Source organism: Leptopilina heterotoma, unplaced genomic scaffold, assembly GCF_015476425.1.
Source record: "Leptopilina heterotoma isolate Lh14 unplaced genomic scaffold, ASM1547642v1 Lhet_92, whole genome shotgun sequence".
Lineage (NCBI taxonomy): Eukaryota > Metazoa > Arthropoda > Insecta > Hymenoptera > Figitidae > Leptopilina > Leptopilina heterotoma.
Genome location: NW_025111199.1, coordinates 460,484 through 469,586, shown reverse-complemented (window position 1 = coordinate 469,586; position 9,103 = coordinate 460,484).

Genomic DNA, 9,103 nt, shown 5'->3' with positions numbered 1-9,103 from the left:
TATTTTAATTTTAACATTTATTTGCCTTATTTTTCTTTAAATTTTAATCTGTTCATTCTTCTAATTTTTCTTTTATTTCTTTTGTCCCCTCGGTTCCCTTAATCTGAGCTAAATCGTAATCACCTCTTTTGCGGCCTAAATACGAAATTTTTCAATATGGAAAGTGGAAAAATCCTATCCAAACAGAAAAAAGTGTAAAATAAATTTGACACACCATTTTTCTGTAAACACATTAAAACGTTTTCTTGAATAGTCGAAAATCAATTCTCTACATAAAATATAAAATTTGTATTACGAAAATTTACAAATGTAATTTATTCAAATCCTTTTTATCCTATCACTTTTCAAGCAGACAAAAATGACTAATTAATTTAAAGCATCGAATAAGAATTAAGAACAATTATAAATTACTTGAAATTTTTAACTACTATTATAATAATGTAAAGGTAGTTAGAGAAACATAAGCAAATATTTTTGTTGATTCTCATTTTAACACCATTAAAAACGAATGACCAATAAACAATGAAAAGTGTACAACTAACTTTAATTTAGATTATTAATTAAATATGGGATTAGTGTGGAAAAGAATAGGCAAAAGGCTTCAATCAATTTTTGTGAAATTTTCCAGTTTATCTTTAATTTTGTTTTATTATTCAAAGTGTGGAAAGAGCATGTCGAACTATGGTCAAAAGTTCCATTCAAAATCTAAAAAATACTTCAGTTTTTTAAATTTTTTTTTCATTTTTAAAGTATGATAAGAGTTTTCAAAGTTAGGCAAGGCCCAGAATAAATTTTTTAATTATTTCTTTGCTCTTCCTTAACTTTTTCATTTTTCAAATTAAGAGAAAAGTCTGTCAAACTAAAAAGAAAGGAGAGAGTCAATTTATAAAAAATTTTGCAGTTTATTTTCCATTTTTTAAATTTTTTAAATATGAGAAAAAGGTAGAATCAATTTTTTAGAAATTTGTTACCTTTTATTCAAAACGTTTTCTCATTTCTTAAATTGTGGGATCTATGGATGAAGGTTAAAATCAATTTTTTAACCTTTCTCCCATACATTATTCGCGTCCGCCATATTGGATCCGCCATTTTGAATTTTAAAAATCTGATGCTAGATTCGTATTCAGCGACACCAAAAACCCCCGAGTAACGAGTTTTATGAAAATAGGTTTAAAATTTCATCTGAAATACTTTTATTTTATAAAATATTACAAAAAATTGTTATTTATTATTAAAAATTATAAAAAAAAATTTCAAAAAAGTAATTGTAAATATAGTTTAGGATCTAATTTGTAAAGAAAAAAATTATCATCTTAAAAATTAGTAAGGATAAGTAGAAAATGAATTTTTTCTGAAAAAGAAGCATTATTTTTTGTTATTTATTTGTTTATAATATTTTTATTATTAAAAAATTGTAAATCAACAGTTTTCTTAGACTTCTTTAGGTATGAGGAACATGCCCGGAAAAAAAACCCTAAATTTATTAATAAATATGCCATAGAAATACTGAAAACTGAGAAGGAAAAGGTGGGTCGCTGAGCGACCCACTGTGACGCAAAGGGATAATACTCACTCCCAGTGTAATTTTATTAAATTTAGTATTAGAAGAGAGTCACTACAAATTACTCACTACTCTTTTCCTTAAAGACAGAAATCAAAACTTCTTTTAAAAGCATCACAAATTAAAACAAATTAAGATATTTGTAACAATTAATTGAATATTCTGACATTCTTTTTCCTTAATATTAGAAAAGTAAAGAAAATACGGTTAAACTATGGAGAAATCACAAATAGTTTCATCCAAAAATTTGCAATACATTTTCTAGGACTTAGAAAAAAGAGAAAAATAAAGAAAATTTGATAAAACTTTAAAGAATTCAATGCTAACTTCTTCTCTATTTTTTTGAAATTATTCCCTGTCTGTGAAATAAGAAAATATAAAAACTTTCAAATAAATGACTCTACCTTATTCCAATACTCTAAAAGTCTTTTTCCTTAATATGAGAAAAGAGAAAAAAAATTTGTAAAACTTTCGAGAAGTCAATTCTAGTTTCATCCAAAAATTTGCAAACATTTCTCAGGCTTAGAAAAAAAAGAAATGAAAATTCTGTAAAACTTTAATGAAATCAATTCTACCTTCTTCTCAATTTTTCCAAAAATATTCACTTGCTGTGAGATAAGAAAAATTAAAATTTTTCCGAAATTGACTTCAGCATATTTTCATACTCCAAAAGTCTTTTTCCTTAATAAGGAAAAAGAGAAAAATAAAGAAAATTCTGTAAAACTTTCGAGAAATAAATTCTTGTTTCATCCAATAATTTGCAAAACATTTCCTAGACTTAGAACAAAGAGAAAAATAAAGAAAATTCGATAAAACTTAAAAGAATTCAATGCTAACTTCTTCTTTAATTTTTCAAAATTATTCCCTATCTGTGAAATAAGAAAATATAAAAATTTCCAAATAAATGACTCTACCTTATTCCAATACTCTAAAAGTCATTTTCCTTAATATGAGAGAAGAGCAAAATAAAGATAATTCTGTAAAACTTTGATAAAATTAATTCTACCTTCTTCTCAAATTTTCCAAAAATATTCACTTGCTGTGAGATAAGAAAAATTAAAATTTTTCACAAATTGACTTCAGCATATTTTTATACTCCAAAAGTCTTTTTCCTTAATAAGTGAAAAAAAATAAAAAATATTCGGTTAAACTATAAAGAAATCAATTCTAGTTTCAACCAATAATTTGCAAAACATTTTCTAGTCTTAGGTAAAAGTGAAAAATAAAGAAAATTCGGTAAAACTTTAAAGAAATCAATTCTAGCATCATTTAATAATTTGCAAAACATTTCTCAGACTTAGAAAAAAGAGAAAAATAAACAAAATTCGGTAAAACTTTAAAGAATTCAATTCTAACTTCTCTAATTTTCCAAAAATATTCCCTATTTGTGAAATAAAAAAGGAAAATTTCTAAATAAATGACTCTACCTTATTTCAATACTCTAAAAGTCTTTTTCCTTAATATGAGAAAAGAGAAAAAAAATTTGTAAAACTTTCGAGAAGTCAATTCTAGTTTCATCCAAAAATTTGCAAACATTTCTCAGGCTTAGAAAAAAAGAAATGAAAATTCTGTAAAACTTTAATGAAATCAATTCTACCTTCTTCTCAATTTTTCCAAAAATATTCACTTGCTGTGAGATAAGAAAAATTAAAATTTTTCCGAAATTGACTTCAGCATATTTTCATACTCCAAAAGTCTTTTTCCTTAATAAGGAAAAAGAGAAAAATAAAGAAAATTCTGTAAAACTTTCGAGAAATGAATTCTTGTTTCATCCAATAATTTGCAAAACATTTCCTAGACTTAGAACAAAGAGAAAAATAAAGAAAATTCGATAAAACTTAAAAGAATTCAATGCTAACTTCTTCTTTAATTTTTCAAAATTATTCCCTATCTGTGAAATAAGAAAATATAAAAATTTCCAAATAAATGACTCTACCTTATTCCAATACTCTAAAAGTCATTTTCCTTAATATGAGAGAAGAGCAAAATAAAGATAATTCTGTAAAACTTTGATAAAATTAATTCTACCTTCTTCTCAAATTTTCCAAAAATATTCACTTGCTGTGAGATAAGAAAAATTAAAATTTTTCACAAATTGACTTCAGCATATTTTTATACTCCAAAAGTCTTTTTCCTTAATAAGTGAAAAAAAATAAAAAATATTCGGTTAAACTATAAAGAAATCAATTCTAGTTTCAACCAATAATTTGCAAAACATTTTCTAGTCTTAGGTAAAAGTGAAAAATAAAGAAAATTCGGTAAAACTTTAAAGAAATCAATTCTAGCATCATTTAATAATTTGCAAAACATTTCTCAGACTTAGAAAAAAGAGAAAAATAAACAAAATTCGGTAAAACTTTAAAGAATTCAATTCTAACTTCTCTAATTTTCCAAAAATATTCCCTATTTGTGAAATAAAAAAGGAAAATTTCTAAATAAATGACTCTACCTTATTTCAATACTCTAAAAGTCTTTTTCCTTAATATGAGAAAAGAGAAAAAAAATTTGTAAAACTTTCGAGAAGTCAATTCTAGTTTCATCCAAAAATTTGCAAACATTTCTCAGGCTTAGAAAAAAAGAAATGAAAATTCTGTAAAACTTTAATGAAATCAATTCTACCTTCTTCTCAATTTTTCCAAAAATATTCACTTGCTGTGAGATAAGAAAAATTAAAATTTTTCCGAAATTGACTTCAGCATATTTTCATACTCCAAAAGTCTTTTTCCTTAATAAGGAAAAAGAGAAAAATAAAGAAAATTCTGTAAAACTTTCGAGAAATGAATTCTTGTTTCATCCAATAATTTGCAAAACATTTCCTAGACTTAGAACAAAGAGAAAAATAAAGAAAATTCGATAAAACTTAAAAGAATTCAATGCTAACTTCTTCTTTAATTTTTCAAAATTATTCCCTATCTGTGAAATAAGAAAATATAAAAATTTCCAAATAAATGACTCTACCTTATTCCAATACTCTAAAAGTCATTTTCCTTAATATGAGAGAAGAGCAAAATAAAGATAATTCTGTAAAACTTTGATAAAATTAATTCTACCTTCTTCTCAAATTTTCCAAAAATATTCACTTGCTGTGAGATAAGAAAAATTAAAATTTTTCACAAATTGACTTCAGCATATTTTTATACTCCAAAAGTCTTTTTCCTTAATAAGTGAAAAAAAATAAAAAATATTCGGTTAAACTATAAAGAAATCAATTCTAGTTTCAACCAATAATTTGCAAAACATTTTCTAGTCTTAGGTAAAAGTGAAAAATAAAGAAAATTCGGTAAAACTTTAAAGAAATCAATTCTAGCATCATTTAATAATTTGCAAAACATTTCTCAGACTTAGAAAAAAGAGAAAAATAAACAAAATTCGGTAAAACTTTAAAGAATTCAATTCTAACTTCTCTAATTTTCCAAAAATATTCCCTATTTGTGAAATAAAAAAAAAAAATTTCTAAATAAATGACTCTACCTTATTCCAATTCTATAAAATTGTTTTTCCTCAATATGAGAAAAGAGAAAAATAAAAAAAAATTTGTAACCCTTTCGAGAAGTCAATTCTAGTTTCATCCAAAAATTTGCAAACATTTCTCAGGCTTAGAAAAAAAGAAATGAAAATTCTGTAAAACTTTAATGAAATCAATTCTACCTTCTTCTCAATTTTTCCAAAAATATTCACTTGCTGTGAGATAAGAAAAATTAAAATTTTTCCGAAATTGACTTCAGCATATTTTCATACTCCAAAAGTCTTTTTCCTTAATAAGGAAAAAGAGAAAAATAAAGAAAATTCTGTAAAACTTTCGAGAAATGAATTCTTGTTTCATCCAATAATTTGCAAAACATTTCCTAGACTTAGAACAAAGAGAAAAATAAAGAAAATTCGATAAAACTTAAAAGAATTCAATGCTAACTTCTTCTTTAATTTTTCAAAATTATTCCCTATCTGTGAAATAAGAAAATATAAAAATTTCCAAATAAATGACTCTACCTTATTCCAATACTCTAAAAGTCATTTTCCTTAATATGAGAGAAGAGCAAAATAAAGATAATTCTGTAAAACTTTGATAAAATTAATTCTACCTTCTTCTCAAATTTTCCAAAAATATTCACTTGCTGTGCCACAGTGGGCCAGGAACCTCGTTTGCGTGGCCAAAATACCATTTTTTAAAAGTTATTTAAATAAAATATACATAATCCTATCTTATTCTATATATGTTTTTACACAAAATATTGTGGTATTGACGATTTATATGTATAAATTTTTTTTAGAGAACGTTTAAAGATTAAAATTTTATTTGAAATACTAAATATCAGAACGAAGTTCTTACTTTTTTTTAAATAAACATTCTAAATAAATAAGTTCTTATACTATATTATTATCTTCAACTGATATTAAAAAATAGAAATTCTTTAAAAATTTAGTTATTTATATCATTTTTGTATTTTTTTTACAAAATCTAATAAGCCAAAACTTTGATTTTGTTAGTTTAGAGTAATTTCCATTACAATGTTCCCCGATGTTCCGCTTTCAAATGAGTCAAATTTTGTGCCAAGTTCTTCGTAATAGTGTAATTTATGAATTGTATATGCGCCATTTTGCGCATTTTCATAAACACGTCTGAAATTTCACATTAACCCCTTGACAGTCCATTTTCCATATATCTGTGGCTATATATGGGTATCTCAAAAAAATACTAAAATTAATTCGATTTGAGTGGCGAAGTATACTAAGTAAGTAAGTAAGTATACTAAGTATACTAAGGTTTTTGGGGTCGCTGAATCCGAATTTGAAGTCAGATTTAAAGAATTCAAAATGGCGGACCTAAAATGGCGACTAAAAAAATTTTAAAAAATTTCAGATTCGCTTGAAACTCGTTACTCAGGGGTTTTCAGGGTCTCTGATTACGAATATAATGTCAGATTTTTAAAATTCAAAATGTCGGATCCAATATGGCGGATAATTTCAAGATTTATGCTATTTGATTTGAAATTTGTTTCTCGGGGATTTTTGGGGTCGTTGATATGACGGATGCAAAATAACGTCCAAAATTATTTAAAAATCAACGAATCTGACTGAAACTGATTACTTAGAGGTTTTACCTACCTACTCTAATATTTTGTTTTAATTCGTGAAAATTGAAATTTTTTTTAATCTCACATATCGAATGTGACATTAATTCCCGGCTGATTATTTTTTACAATTCGTTGGAGTCAAACACCTACTTGTGCGTGGTTTAAGGGAGTTTCACAAAGTGTGCGCTTTAAGGGTTAGTATGTAATTATTTTTTCATAAAGTAATAGTCCATCAAACGAGGCGAGGTATTGCGCTGGCGTTGTACGAATTATTGTGTCTCTACTGTTTATCTTTAATTTTTTTTCTCTGTGTAGAGAGCGTAAAATAGTTCTCCCATATTTTGGTTGTCAGTTTATGTAAAATTTTATAATATTAATATATTAATGCTTATTCCGAGCTACTGATAACAGGTAGGTAGTTGTTTCAAATATTCTTTTTGTATCAGTATGATAATCACGAAGAAAGAAGTAATTGATTTACTTACAAAGTCACCAGAAGTAGATCCAATTAATTACGTATTAATTAAATATGGCAAAACTATAACCGATTTAAGTGAACACGAGTTAGTTCGACTTCAAACAGCATTACGTACTTTAAAATCGAAATATAAGCAAAAATATGAAGAAGCTTTTAGAAAACGGGATAGATTCGAGTCAAAAAATAAAGATTGGCTTGATTCAGAATTTTTCAAATTTAATCAAAGTACAAATACAGAATCAAGTTCTGGTCGAAAACATCTTGATTTCAATGATAAATCTGCTAGATCTAAAAGACGAGAAATTTCATATATTAGTTCTGCTAATTCTCATGATCCACAAAGACTTATATTAGCTGCGCGATATGCAGCTAATAAGGCAAAGCAGCACAATGTCACAGCTGTAATAGATGAAATTAACAGAAGTTCTTCTAGTGCTTCAAAAATAATAAATTTGATAAAGTCTTCTGAAAAGAATGTAATAAAAAGAAAACTCCACTGGAAGCTTTAGTTTTTTTATTCGACCAGTCTTTGTCAAAAGAAACATATAACAGTATACGTCACGAATCTAAGGTTAGTGGAGCTGATATTTGGCCTGCATATAATGAGCTTAGGGAAACAAAAAGATTATTAAGACCACAAAAAGATGAAGTGACATTAAATGAAAATGTGGCAAAAGTTTCTCTTCAATCTTTACTGCATCATACTGGTAAGAGAATACTGGAAATGCAGGAAGAAATCTTATTACAAATTATGGACACGAACTGCTTAAGGGAAATGGCGCTAGTTTTAACATGCTCTTGGGGGTTTGATGGTAGCACTGGCCATTCTATGTATAAACAATCTTTCCAACAAAGCTCAGAAAACAAATTAAGCGATGGAAGCATTTTTGCTACTACTCTTATACCTTTGCAATTGACAACAGAAAATGGACAGATAGTTTGGTACAATAATGCATCACAATCTCCACGATTCTGTCGACCCATTAAATTGGATTTTGTAAAAGAATCGGATGAAGTAATTTTATCTCAAAAAGTCGAAATTGACAAGGAGATTGACGACCTACTTCCTTTAGAATTTACTATAAATAATGATCACAAAGTAACTGTTCACTTTTCTATGCATTTAACTCTAATTGATGGAAAAGTTCTAAAAACTGTAACAGGTACGAAATCCGCACAGACTTGTCCCATTTGTAAAGCAACGCCAAAAGAGTTTAATAATCTTGCAAATATAAAAAAAGAAACAGGCATATTTATTCCAGATCAAAACGCATTGCAATATGGTATTAGTCCTTTACATGCCTGGATTCGATTATATGAATGCTGCTTACATATAGCGTACAGAATTACTATAAAAAAATGGAGGGTTCAAACACCAAAAGACAAAAAAATTTTAGCAGATCGAAAAGCAGAGATTCAAAAATTGTTACGCGAGAAATTGGGTTTGATTGTTGATAAACCAAAAGCAGGTGGTGCTGGTACAACCAATGATGGTAACTCAGCACGTACTGCTTTTAAAAATGCTGATATTTTTGCAGACTGTTTAGGATTAGATCGTAAATTTGTCAATGATCTAAAAATTATTTTAATTACATTATCCTGTCAGCTACCAATCGATGTTGCAAAATTCGAAACTTTTTGTTCAACCACTGCACACTTGTATGTTTCCCTGTATCCTTGGTATCTAATGCCTGCAACTCTTCATAAGATTTTAATTCATGCTGGAGAAATAATAAGAAACTGCACTCTACCAGTAGGTATGTATGGAGAAGAGGCATCAGAATGCAGAAACAAGGATTACAGAAATTTCAGACTTAAGCACAGCAGAAAAAATAATAGAAAATCAAACTTAGAGGACCTTTTTTATCGATTAATGGATTCCTCTGATCCTATAGTGTCCAGTATGTCTGCAGTGTCTCGAAGAAACAAAAGAAAGCGTTTACCGTTACCAACAGAAGTGAAGCAGTTACTATTCATAAATGATCAGAATGA